Raw genomic sequence first — 11,157 nt, forward strand, 5'->3', positions numbered from 1 at the left:
TTTTACCTTTTTCTTACTTGGCCCAAAACCAAGGCCCAACCCAACTACTTAAAAGGATCAAATCCTAAATGGAAACCCGAAACCCAATATGGCCCAATCTTCCAAATTTGGGCCAAAACCCATCATGGGCCTAAATCCAAAGGAGCCCAAAATACTAGCAAAAGCCCAAAATCAGAAGTCTAATGGACCAACAAGGCCCATCCTTAAAAGTTCAAAGCATGGCCCAATACCGAGAACGTCAAGTGCAAAAGCCCATATGATGAGTACGCGGGGAATACTCATCTCGTACGCTTATTGTAACACCCTGTCCCAAATCATTCCCATTTGGGTGTGGGTGACGTAATTTAGATGATCTGGGTGTTCGGTTTGTGTTTTAAAGCCAAGGGGTATTTCGGTAAAGTGTCAGTTCGGGCTTTCATGGAAATTGGATTTTTATTCGGGAAGTTTTAAGGCTATCATGAGATGATTAAGGCGTAGATATTCTCGCTACCTTTTCATGGATATAAGGATCATCGGAATCGGATTTAGAATGAAGAAGTTATGACCTTCGGAAGAATTTAAGGTTTTTGGGAAAAACCCTAGTACACGGGGCGTACATAAGGAGTACACAGGGCGTACTCATGCGAGGTCCCTTACGCGAGGCGTATCTTGGCGTACTCTGAGTGTAATCAATAGATGGTCGCAAAGCTTTGGCCTCGTACGAGGAGTACACTGGGTGTACGAGGGATTCTAGAAACCCTAATTTAAGGGTGTTGTATCCTATTTAAGCACCTTAAGTCTTTAGGGCTGGCCTCTTTACCAGCCCCCAAACCTCCTAAAACCCTAAGTCGTCCCTTAAGCTTCCTTTGTGGTGTTCTTGAGCCCTTGAGAGGATTTTAGTGGTTGTTCTTCTCATGGTGAAAGAAGCTTTGAAGATTGAAGGTGCTTTGCTTGGAAGGAAGGTCTTAGATCCAGAATCATCTCACTTGTTGCAATCTCTTTGAGGTATCAAGTTCATACCTTGGCTTGTAGATGTGTAGATCTCTTTATGGATTAATTTGTTGTGTCTTTGGTACCTTTTGGGTTAGTTGTAGAGATAAGGCATTTGAAGGATTCTTTTGGATCTGAACTTATTGGGAGTTCCTGATGCATAAAGGTGCCAACTTTATGGGGTATTGGGTCTCATGCTTGCATTAAGATGTATATTAAGTCCTTTTAAAACTTAAGAGCTTCATTTAGCCATGCATGAACGTAAAGTTGGTAACTTTACGTGATTAATCAGTCCAAGGAAGTCAGATCGAGGTTGTGGTGTAAAGTCGTTATGGATTAAGAGCTTAAATTGGAAGTTGGCTATATGCGAGGGTACGTTGGGCGTACAAGCAAGTACGCTTAGCGTACAAGCCCTAAAGCGTGTACGCTTAGCGTACAGCTGAGTACGCCCCGCATACTTAGCAAAATGGGCTTCAGATCTTTTGGTCTTCGGTTTGGGCCATGTGTTCGGCTTAGATGTTTAGGGCTTTGTTGGGCCATCTGATTTCTGGTGTTTGGGATGGGAATTTTATTAGGCCTTGGGATAAGGCCCATGGAAGGGGTTTGGGCCCAATTTGGAAAATTTGGCCATGCTAGGGCCTTGGGTACTTATTTGGAATTTGGACTTTTGGATTGTTGGATTGGGCCTTGGCTTTAGGCCAAGTTATGAAGAGGGTAAAAAGGTCTTTTACCCTAGTTTGGAAACTTAGTGTGGGTTGGATCAAATTATTGATGGATGTTTATCTTGTGAATAATAGCGCAGGGATTCTTGCGGGCCAGCAGTCACAGATTCTTTCTATGAGATTCGGCAGTGCGAGGTAAGTTTTCCTCATTGTACGTAAGGGTCAAAGGCACCAAGGTCGGCCCATTGGTTTGATATCCTACTATTCGCTGATATGCTAAGTATGGAATAGATACACATGATTATGCTAGTTTCCGATATGCTAGTCTGGTAGATCTGTAGGACTACCTGTGATTTTGTCTGCATGATTATATGGTATATATTGTTATATGTCATATGTCGACATATTGTGTTGGGTTGAGGTTGTACTACTTCGTGTTGTAGCCAACAAACCCTAGAGAATTCCAGTTATGAGCTGAGGGCCATGTGGGGCATGCCAGACTCATACTGAGGGCTCAGGTGCATTTCAGATATGAGCTGAGGACCGTGTGGCATGCCAGACTCGTACTGGGGGCTTGAGAGTATTTCAGTCTGATGACTGATTGGGTCAGAGAGCAATCCAGATATAAGTTGTGGTCCCAAGGGGCAAGCCAGACTTATGTTGTGGGGTCAGGGAGCAAGCCAGACATAAGCTGTAGGCCCCGGGGGCAAGCCAGACTTATGTTGTGGGCTCTGGAATAAGCCAAATATGAGATGTGGGCCCGATGGGCAAGCCAGACTCATACTATGGGATCAGGGGTAATTTATTCTTTAAGCTGTGGACCTAATGCATGTTGTTTATTGGTATATGTTATCTGTTTGTGTGGTGGTACTTTGGGGGAACTCACTAAGCTTTGTGCTTACAGTTTTTGGTTTATGATTTCAGGTATTTTTTAGAATCGTTGCAAGGCGAAGGCATGACCGTACATATCCGGATTTTATGTCATCGATCTTGGGAAGAAAACATTTTAAATAATGTTTTTGGAAAACAATGTTTTGTAAATACTTTTGGTAGTAAATGGGTTGTTTTTGAAAAACAAATTATTGGTTGAAATTTTGGGACGTTACAAGTTGGTATCAGAGCCTTGATTTGAGTGAATTGGAGAAACACTCGTGTGAATCCAGTCTCAAACTAAGGAAAAAAATTTAAAACAATTTTCAAACTGTTTTGAGATAATCAAAGAGGATGCGATGTGTACGATCAGTCGGAGCCAGTAAGTTGATCCCAAATTACCACACTGTTATTTGATGTTGTGATATGTTAGAACAACATGCTAGTGATAGGCTAGGGATATTCAGGAATTGCACGATAAAACTGCCTGATTATATGATGCCTAATAGCCTAGGGTCTTCCTTTTATGAAATTGACATAATTATTGTAGTTGCTTAGTGTATGCATCATAGTTGTACATAACTAAGATTCTATAGTCTGAGAATGTTTGGTTTGTCCTTATTTCCTATTCTTGTCTGATGAAGGGTTTAGGGTAGGACTAGATATTCGATTGTCTATAGGATCCAGTGTTATGTATGGCTAGCATACACGAGTGGGTGCAATGTATAGCAGGTCAGCGCGAGGAATGATTATCCACTCTTGAGAGAGTGAGGGCAGGTCGAAGATGTATCCATGATGCTGAGAGATGGAGATCAAGAATTTCGTATGAGGATATGTCTAATTATATTGTGTCTTAGTGCCAGTTGACTCCACTACTCGAATGCTGCTTGCTTTGTGCTTTGTGGAACTCACATTGATGTGAGTCGACCATCAAATGAATATACTAAGTTACATGCTATGAAGGTTAAATAAGCTTAGAGTGAAGGATTCAGCCCTATTGCACATATCTCGTTTGAGTCCAACTGTTGCAAGGTTGGGTCCTTTAGTCGAAAGATTATTTAAGTTTTATTGCATGTAATCATATTCATGAAGTGGTAGGCTGACATTAATTGGAGTTCTTTAGCAGATGATGACAAGGGAGGTGGGGAATCCTAGGAGAGCCTAGGAAGTATTTTAGTGTGATTGTTTCGTGGTTGAGTAGGTATCGGGAGTATTATTATGAGTAGGTCTTGGAGGACCCGAGATGATCCTTGAGGAAAGTATGGATAGGTGTGGAAGTAGTAATGGGCATGTACTACTGGAAGCACAGGATCCATACTCGAATAGAGGAAAGTTTCAGGAATTCTAAGGGTTGGTTAGGGAAGATAGTATGGTTGGATACCATGATTCGTGGTAGTGTTTCCGTTCCTGTCAATCTTTTGGTTATGATTTATCAAGCATGAGGTCGGGTCGGGTAATTGCTTTGGGGCCAGTGGCGATATCGATATGGGTTGATTGGTGCAAACCTAGTGAGCTCATTGGTTTTGAGGTCTCGAGGGTTTCGCTCAAGGTCGTGCGTTCAAGTCACAGAACTCAAGAATGGAGCGACCATTATGTTCGAATTGGGATTGCAGACAATGAGGATGCATTCTAGATCATAAGCTGGTATTTGCTTAGGTTTTTCCCTAATGTTAAAGTGGTTATGATTGGGAAATTTCAGAGGTTTTCGGTTGAAATTCAGGATTCTCTGAGGATTCGTTTGATCCTTAGTTGGAAGATCATCCTATGTGTGTTATACACTCCAAGATGATGGGTTTTGAGCAATACATCAATCCTATGGTGTACATGCACACCCTAATAGCTTTGGATCTAGTTTTTCTAATGAACATGCAATTGATAATCCAAATCCATAAACCTTAGACCTAATAAACTATAACTGAAATTAGGGTTTAGATCTTACCTTTGATTGTTATATAGCAATAACAATCAATCTGTGGCTTCAGAAAGCTTAGTGCCTCAAGTGTTGCACCTCTAATGGAGTCACAAACACCACTAAGCAATTGGATGAAGGAGAGAAGAGAGAGGAGGCACCAAAAACGGCTGGAAACCCTAATCCCCGTGTAAGCCACGTTTTTGGTGCCCAAGGGTTCCTTATATACTTAGGCTATTAGGGTTATCCAACAAGGAAACCCTAATTTGACTGCTTAAGCCCTAAGCAGCCCATGGACCCCTTCTGGAACATGCCTTGGACGATTTCTAATGGGCTTCCCCATAGAATTCGTCCAACCTATTATTCCAAGGTGATCCATAGCCCAATTGCAATTATCCTATAATTACAATTCCAGTCCCCTAAGTTTAATTAATCTCTTTTAGCCACAAAATTAATTCTTTATTAATTCTTGACTAATATTAATTAAACAATATGATTTCTTCTTTAATATATTATTCTCATAATATATTAATAAATCATAATTAAACCTTTCTCTCCTTAATTCATCCTACATATTGCTATGGTGAAGGCAACCCAAAAGGACCATGCTCATAATCGGGTCAAGTACATACCAAAATAGTTATGGACTTAGACACTAATCCAACAGTCTCCCACTTGGATAAGTCTAATAACTATTTTGTATAACTTCAAAACCTGATCAGTAATCGTAGCTTTCAAAAGCCGTTGTCAACTCTGATCTTATCAGATACGCGTGTCCTTTAGATAAGGGATCATATATTCCTCCATTCTACAAGATATCGTATAGACATGAGACATGGATTATAAATCATTCTCTCTATATTGTTTCCCGACATCCGATTTAAGACGACTGACAACAGACTACAATTGAACTCATCAACTTAGTCCCGGCTTGGCCAAGCGCTTAGGTGTCATCACTAAATCATCGAGGGGCCCACAGATATCGCTTTTATCCCACTTTGGGTAAAAGGAATGGATAAACTTTGACTCAAATGCTTGCTTGCACATACTAATCGAATCACACACAACAATAAGTTTTATAACACCAAGTTACTGGTGCGTTTACTTATCATCAATGTGCAACCGACCAGCAAATAACAACTCACACGTCTCGGTTTCAAGAATATACAATGTTATCGTGTCACTAATCACCCGTGATAAATCCATGAAGTGATTCAAGTGAGCATGGGTTTAATCCAATACTTTAATCTTATCAAAGCACTCATGAACTCTGCAGCAAACTTGTGCTATGTCTAAACACTTTAGACAATCTACAGACAGATTCATGACAGTCTTCCTACACACCTACTCCCAACGTATGACCGACTGTGGATGTTTGAATAACCTAGTTATTCTGGAAGTCAAAAAATGCAAAGTGAAACACAATAATAATACTTAATCCTATATGGTCCCAAAACTTTTGAGCGTAAATAAAACACCTTTTATTTAAATACCATATTGACTACTCATTATTCATTCTTTAATGTTTCAGATAATCAACTTATTACTTGAATTACAACAATAGCTGTCCCATGCTCCTAGCATGCACACTATGTTACCTATTATCCTTACTTTGTGAAATAGATCAATTGAAAACCTTTCCAATGAAAACCCATTTCACAATTCCCAATCCTCATTATTAGTGTAAGAATACCAAATTATTGCCACTTTTGGAATATGTCAGATTCTAACGTTTTATGCAACGATCCTTTCGTAATGTCATAGCACAAAAGTCACCAAGACTTGGCTAATGAAATTCCAAGGTATTCTATCGGAAATTGTTACAAGACAATTCCATAGACGCGAAGTCTCTCATTCAAAGTACATTCCTTTAAACATCCTTCTTGCATAAAAGTTTCTAATCTAGCCATAGACTCTCAATATCCAACTCCCAATATGGAAACGTTTCCATATTTGCCATATGACAACTCATTCTAAATAGAGTCTTATTTATCCAAAATAATGTCAACATGGTCCATCCAATACTATACTTCCAACTACTCACAAGCAACAAATCCTTGGCGAACCTTAGATCGTCCTTTGATAGTTGTTTAATTATTTTAGCCAAAACCGTTCTAGTCCTTTTTCCCTCTTAATGCGCTAAGCATTTGGAAAATTTTAGAATGATCAAACATTATAGCATATGCAATCGATCCTGTGAAGCATATGGAACACGATTCATAATGTCTCACATGAAGACGTGATACTTTACCAGTCTTCTGCTATAATATTTCTAATTGCCATGTTCTCACAATTTTGATTATGAAAAGGGATGCCGTAATCATAACCAAATTTTGAGAATGCAATTATCCTTTCCATATATAGAATTTCCTCATGTTGAACCATTCCAACACAACATTCATATATATTTGACTAAATTTGATTAAAATTCCACAATCTAAGCCTTTAGATTTGAAATGAAGTATAATATTCTCTCCCTTAATTATAGCAAAACAAATTTTCAACCCCTGCAACTTTGCAAAGTGAATCTTTGTTTCCTATAATTAATATTGCTAACTTGCAATACTTAAAATAATAATCATGCTCCCACTAAGACGATGATTATTACCATACAAGCATAACTCTTATGCTCCCACTAGCTTTGACATATATCTAGAAAACATCTGAATTTTCAGAAAACAATGCTTATTGAATTCCTTAAGTTCATATTTCTAAATACTTGATGCTTTGATAAGCCTTTATCTAAGCTTCTTAACCTCATACACCTTTGCCTTAGAAAGCTCACATGTGTGTCTAAAGAAATTCAGAACTTATGTTACTAAGTCCCAAATGTTCAGACTAATTGCCAAATCTCACACCTCGAACTATGAAGAGGGATGCCGTAATCATAATCGAATTTGAGAATACAATTTTCACAATTGCAATCTTCTTAAAATCTCTCTTAGTGAAAGCATTTCCTTACAATCATTTTCATGAAGGAGGGAAACCTCATGACACTTAGATTTTAAAGTGTATGTGTTCCTATCCATGTGAATTTGCCAAAACCAAAGTTTGCGACAAATCCAAACTCATATGGACCGAACGTGCTCAATCTCGATTTCTTGCCTCATGGTAACATGAATGCCCACCATGTCTTCCAAGCAACTCACCCTTTCATATCAATGTATTTTCCATTGATCAAGGTGCTTTGTCTTTATGCATTCAAATGAGAACTCATAGAACTCACATGCATAATTAACTCAATTGGAATGGCACAGAAAAAGAGTATGTCATCCACGATAGGCTTTAAACCTCAAGTCGTGTGCTAGTGATGATCAACTAGGTTTGACTCTTAATTTGTTCTTGAAACCTTTCAAGACCATTAAGACTCCTACTGACTCCTTGACATATAAGATTCTCTTGTCAAGAAACATTCCTTGACAAAACAAATATTCAAGAGTTAGCGTAGTTTTTATCAAGACTATCACTTCACATAATTGGTTCTAGTTGGTCTTTGTCTTATCCAAGACTTCACAACTTACCAATCTCAAATGTGCAGGAATAAGAAGACTTTTTCCAATTCCACATTTGTTGAGTGTTATAAACCTACTAAAGACGTGTCACTCAATTCGCAATCTTGGAGTATGACTCTAAGATTCGATATTGGAACGAAGTATGATTGACTTCTTGACAATTCCCGATTCCTCTTCTTAGACATACAAATGTACTAAGACTCACTTAGAGGATCAATTGAGATATGGTTCTTAATCATTAATACTTTATCATAAAACACAATAAAAGGTACTCTCCCTTCTTCTTAGAACAGAGAAACTTTTATCTTTCTGCCTTCTTGATTCTTCTTATTCGTTCTGCCATTTATTGAAACCTTTTCAATCAACTCAGAATTACACTTAGTCTTATAAGTATAATCATATTTACTAAACTTTAGTAAATCATGGCGAATATCTTTATCACTCTTGTGGTGGACTTGATCAGCGCACAACCAAGTGTACCTGATCCCTAGCCCTTCACTTGACTCTTTGTCAAGGAATTAGTCTAATTTCCAAAATATGAAGTTTCTCATTCATCACGCAATGCATGTTGCATGATTCCAAGTTTCTGTCCAATTGAAACTTGGGCGATGAGAAACTCTCCCTATTTGGTAAATTCTTGACATTTCACAAATAACATAATCAAGAATCACATCCAATTCAACATTGCTAAAATTAGAAATACATAAACATCCATTTTCACATATTCCATTGCAAGGATAAATAAATAGGACGAAATCAAAATTCATTTTATTGCGGAAAAACTTGTCCTTACAATGCAATTCAAATTAAAACTATGCTATTTCAATTTCTAAGCAATCTATTCTAACTCTAAAGTAGTTGCTCAAAAATCCGATCTTCAAGCAATGCGATCGAAATCCATTTATTCACGATCAGATTCAGCGTACTTCTTCCCTTAAGCTTCCTCTCTTTTCTTCGATCCTAGAAAACATCAAAATGTAATCTTATCACATCATGTATTGAAAATCAAAGAATAGGAACTTATAGAGTTAGTTATTGGATTTTACCTGAAGCGGAGCCAAACGTCTTGACTCTCCCATCTCTTAGATCTCTCAGGTAGTTTGGGCAGCTTCGTCTTCAATGCCCCTTCTCTTGGCAATAAAGCAAATGGACTCCTTTGGCACAGCTCATCGGACAATCACATACTTAGTCTTTTCTGGACTTCCAATGTTGCCAGTGTCCATTGAAGTTTGGGAGTTTGATTCACCAGACAAATTTGCTTGACCAGCACGCCAAATCATTGCTGATTCAGCAGCTATAAGCAAATAGGTTAGATCAATGAGGGTCACGTCGTGGTCCATCATATAGTACTCTCTATATGATTCAGGAAGCGACTGAAGAACCCAGTCAACAGCCAACATCTCTGAGATATCGACACCCATCATCCTTAACCTATCAATGTGTGACTTCATCTCTAAGATGTGTGCACACACAGGTTTCCCATCTTTGTGTTTACTTGCCAAAAGGGCTTGAGTGAGCTTGAACTTTTCAAGCCTTCGAACTTGTGGGTCAGGGAGAATAATTGGAGGAGGTGGAGGAAGTGAAGCATGATCTCTGGTTCCTCGATCATATCGTGGAATATCATCTCCATTTGGAAAACTTGTTCCATGGGATTTGGGAAGAGCATTGTAAGATTCAGACATCTACAAAACAGGAGAAATTCAAGTCTAGTTGATTAGAATCCTTGATGTAACACCCAAATGAAACATCAAGGCTAGGATCCAACACAATACTTTACAACCTAGAACAGGGATGCCGTAATCTGGTTGCAGAATATTTGAAGGTAGGTAAATGACGATTTACCAATTTCCATCATGAAAAACGAAAAAGAAAATTTAAGTTTTAAATGAATTGAAACTCCTAGATCTTTTGAGATTCATTGAACTTTTCAATGGCATGTTTAATCTCGATTATGCCCTTCAAGTTTGTGACTGGGATGCCGAGGATCACAAACAAGGTGTGAATAACCGTGCGAATCACGTGGTGCACTCAATGCTACTATCACCTAATCAATGTGCCGGTTAGCCACACACGCTCCATTGATCAATGATAAACATCGAGCCACCCTTCGCTACCAATGCCAAACCCAAGTTAGTGTGTCGGTTAACCACACACGCTCCACTAACGTCTCGGCAAGGGTACAAAGTGTCATTCCATGGATTAGCATACAATTTCACATTTTGCCTAAAGTAACTATGATTTGGGAAATTGGAAAAACATTTAGTTACTTTGTACTTCATTATACTTATAATGGAAGGTTTCTGTCCTATCCTACCCGTTCAGCTAACGACCCTCCACTAGTCAAGAGTGCGGTGGGTAAGAGTGGATACCCATTCAATCGCCATTTTATAGGCAATTTCCTTAAACACCCCTTATAGACCAGCTTCGTGAATGAGGCCTACTAACGGTAAGACTGACTCTTTACTCATATATATATATATATATATATATATATATATATATATATATATATATATATAATATTAGACTTTTAATGTTACATATATATAGTATAGGGTGTATTTTACACTTTTAAAATACTAGGTGGTTTTATTAACTTTCTCTTTTAATTAAACTTTTAATTAACTTAACAAAACCATGAGGGTGTAATTTGAACTTTTCAAAATACTAGAGTTTTAGAATTTAAATATTACATAATTAAACTACTAATCAAAATTTTAAATTCCAAAACTTGAGGGCAAGTTTTGAAACATTTCAAAACATTAGGGTTTAGAATTTAAATATTTCAAAATTAAACTTTTAATCAAAAAATTTAAATTCCAAAACTTAAGGGCAAGTTTTGAAACTTTACAAAACATTAGGGTTTAACTATTTAAATTTCAAAAAAACAAAACTTTTAAGTTCAAATTTAAACTATAAAACCTAAAGGGGAATATTGAAACTTTTTCACAAGATAATTCAAATCTAAATTACAAATAATCAATCTTTATCTAATAAAACAAAAGATTATCTAAATTTTGACAATTATCTTCTATTTTGGCAAGGATAATCACCTAATCTCAATAAAAAATGGATTTTATGAATTAAAAACGTTTGTGGTAAGTATCCCAAACCAAAACAGCAAGAAAATCGCCAAAAAACGCTGCTAGACGCGCTGACTCGTCGAGTCAGCACTGGACTCGTCGAGTACCCAGTGGACTCAGCGAGTTCAGTCATAGACTCGGCGAGTCCAGCC

Source organism: Lactuca virosa, chromosome 8 (assembly GCF_052849685.1).
Source record: "Lactuca virosa cultivar CGN04683 chromosome 8, Lactuca_virosa_CGN04683_v6, whole genome shotgun sequence".
Classification (NCBI taxonomy): domain Eukaryota; kingdom Viridiplantae; phylum Streptophyta; class Magnoliopsida; order Asterales; family Asteraceae; genus Lactuca; species Lactuca virosa.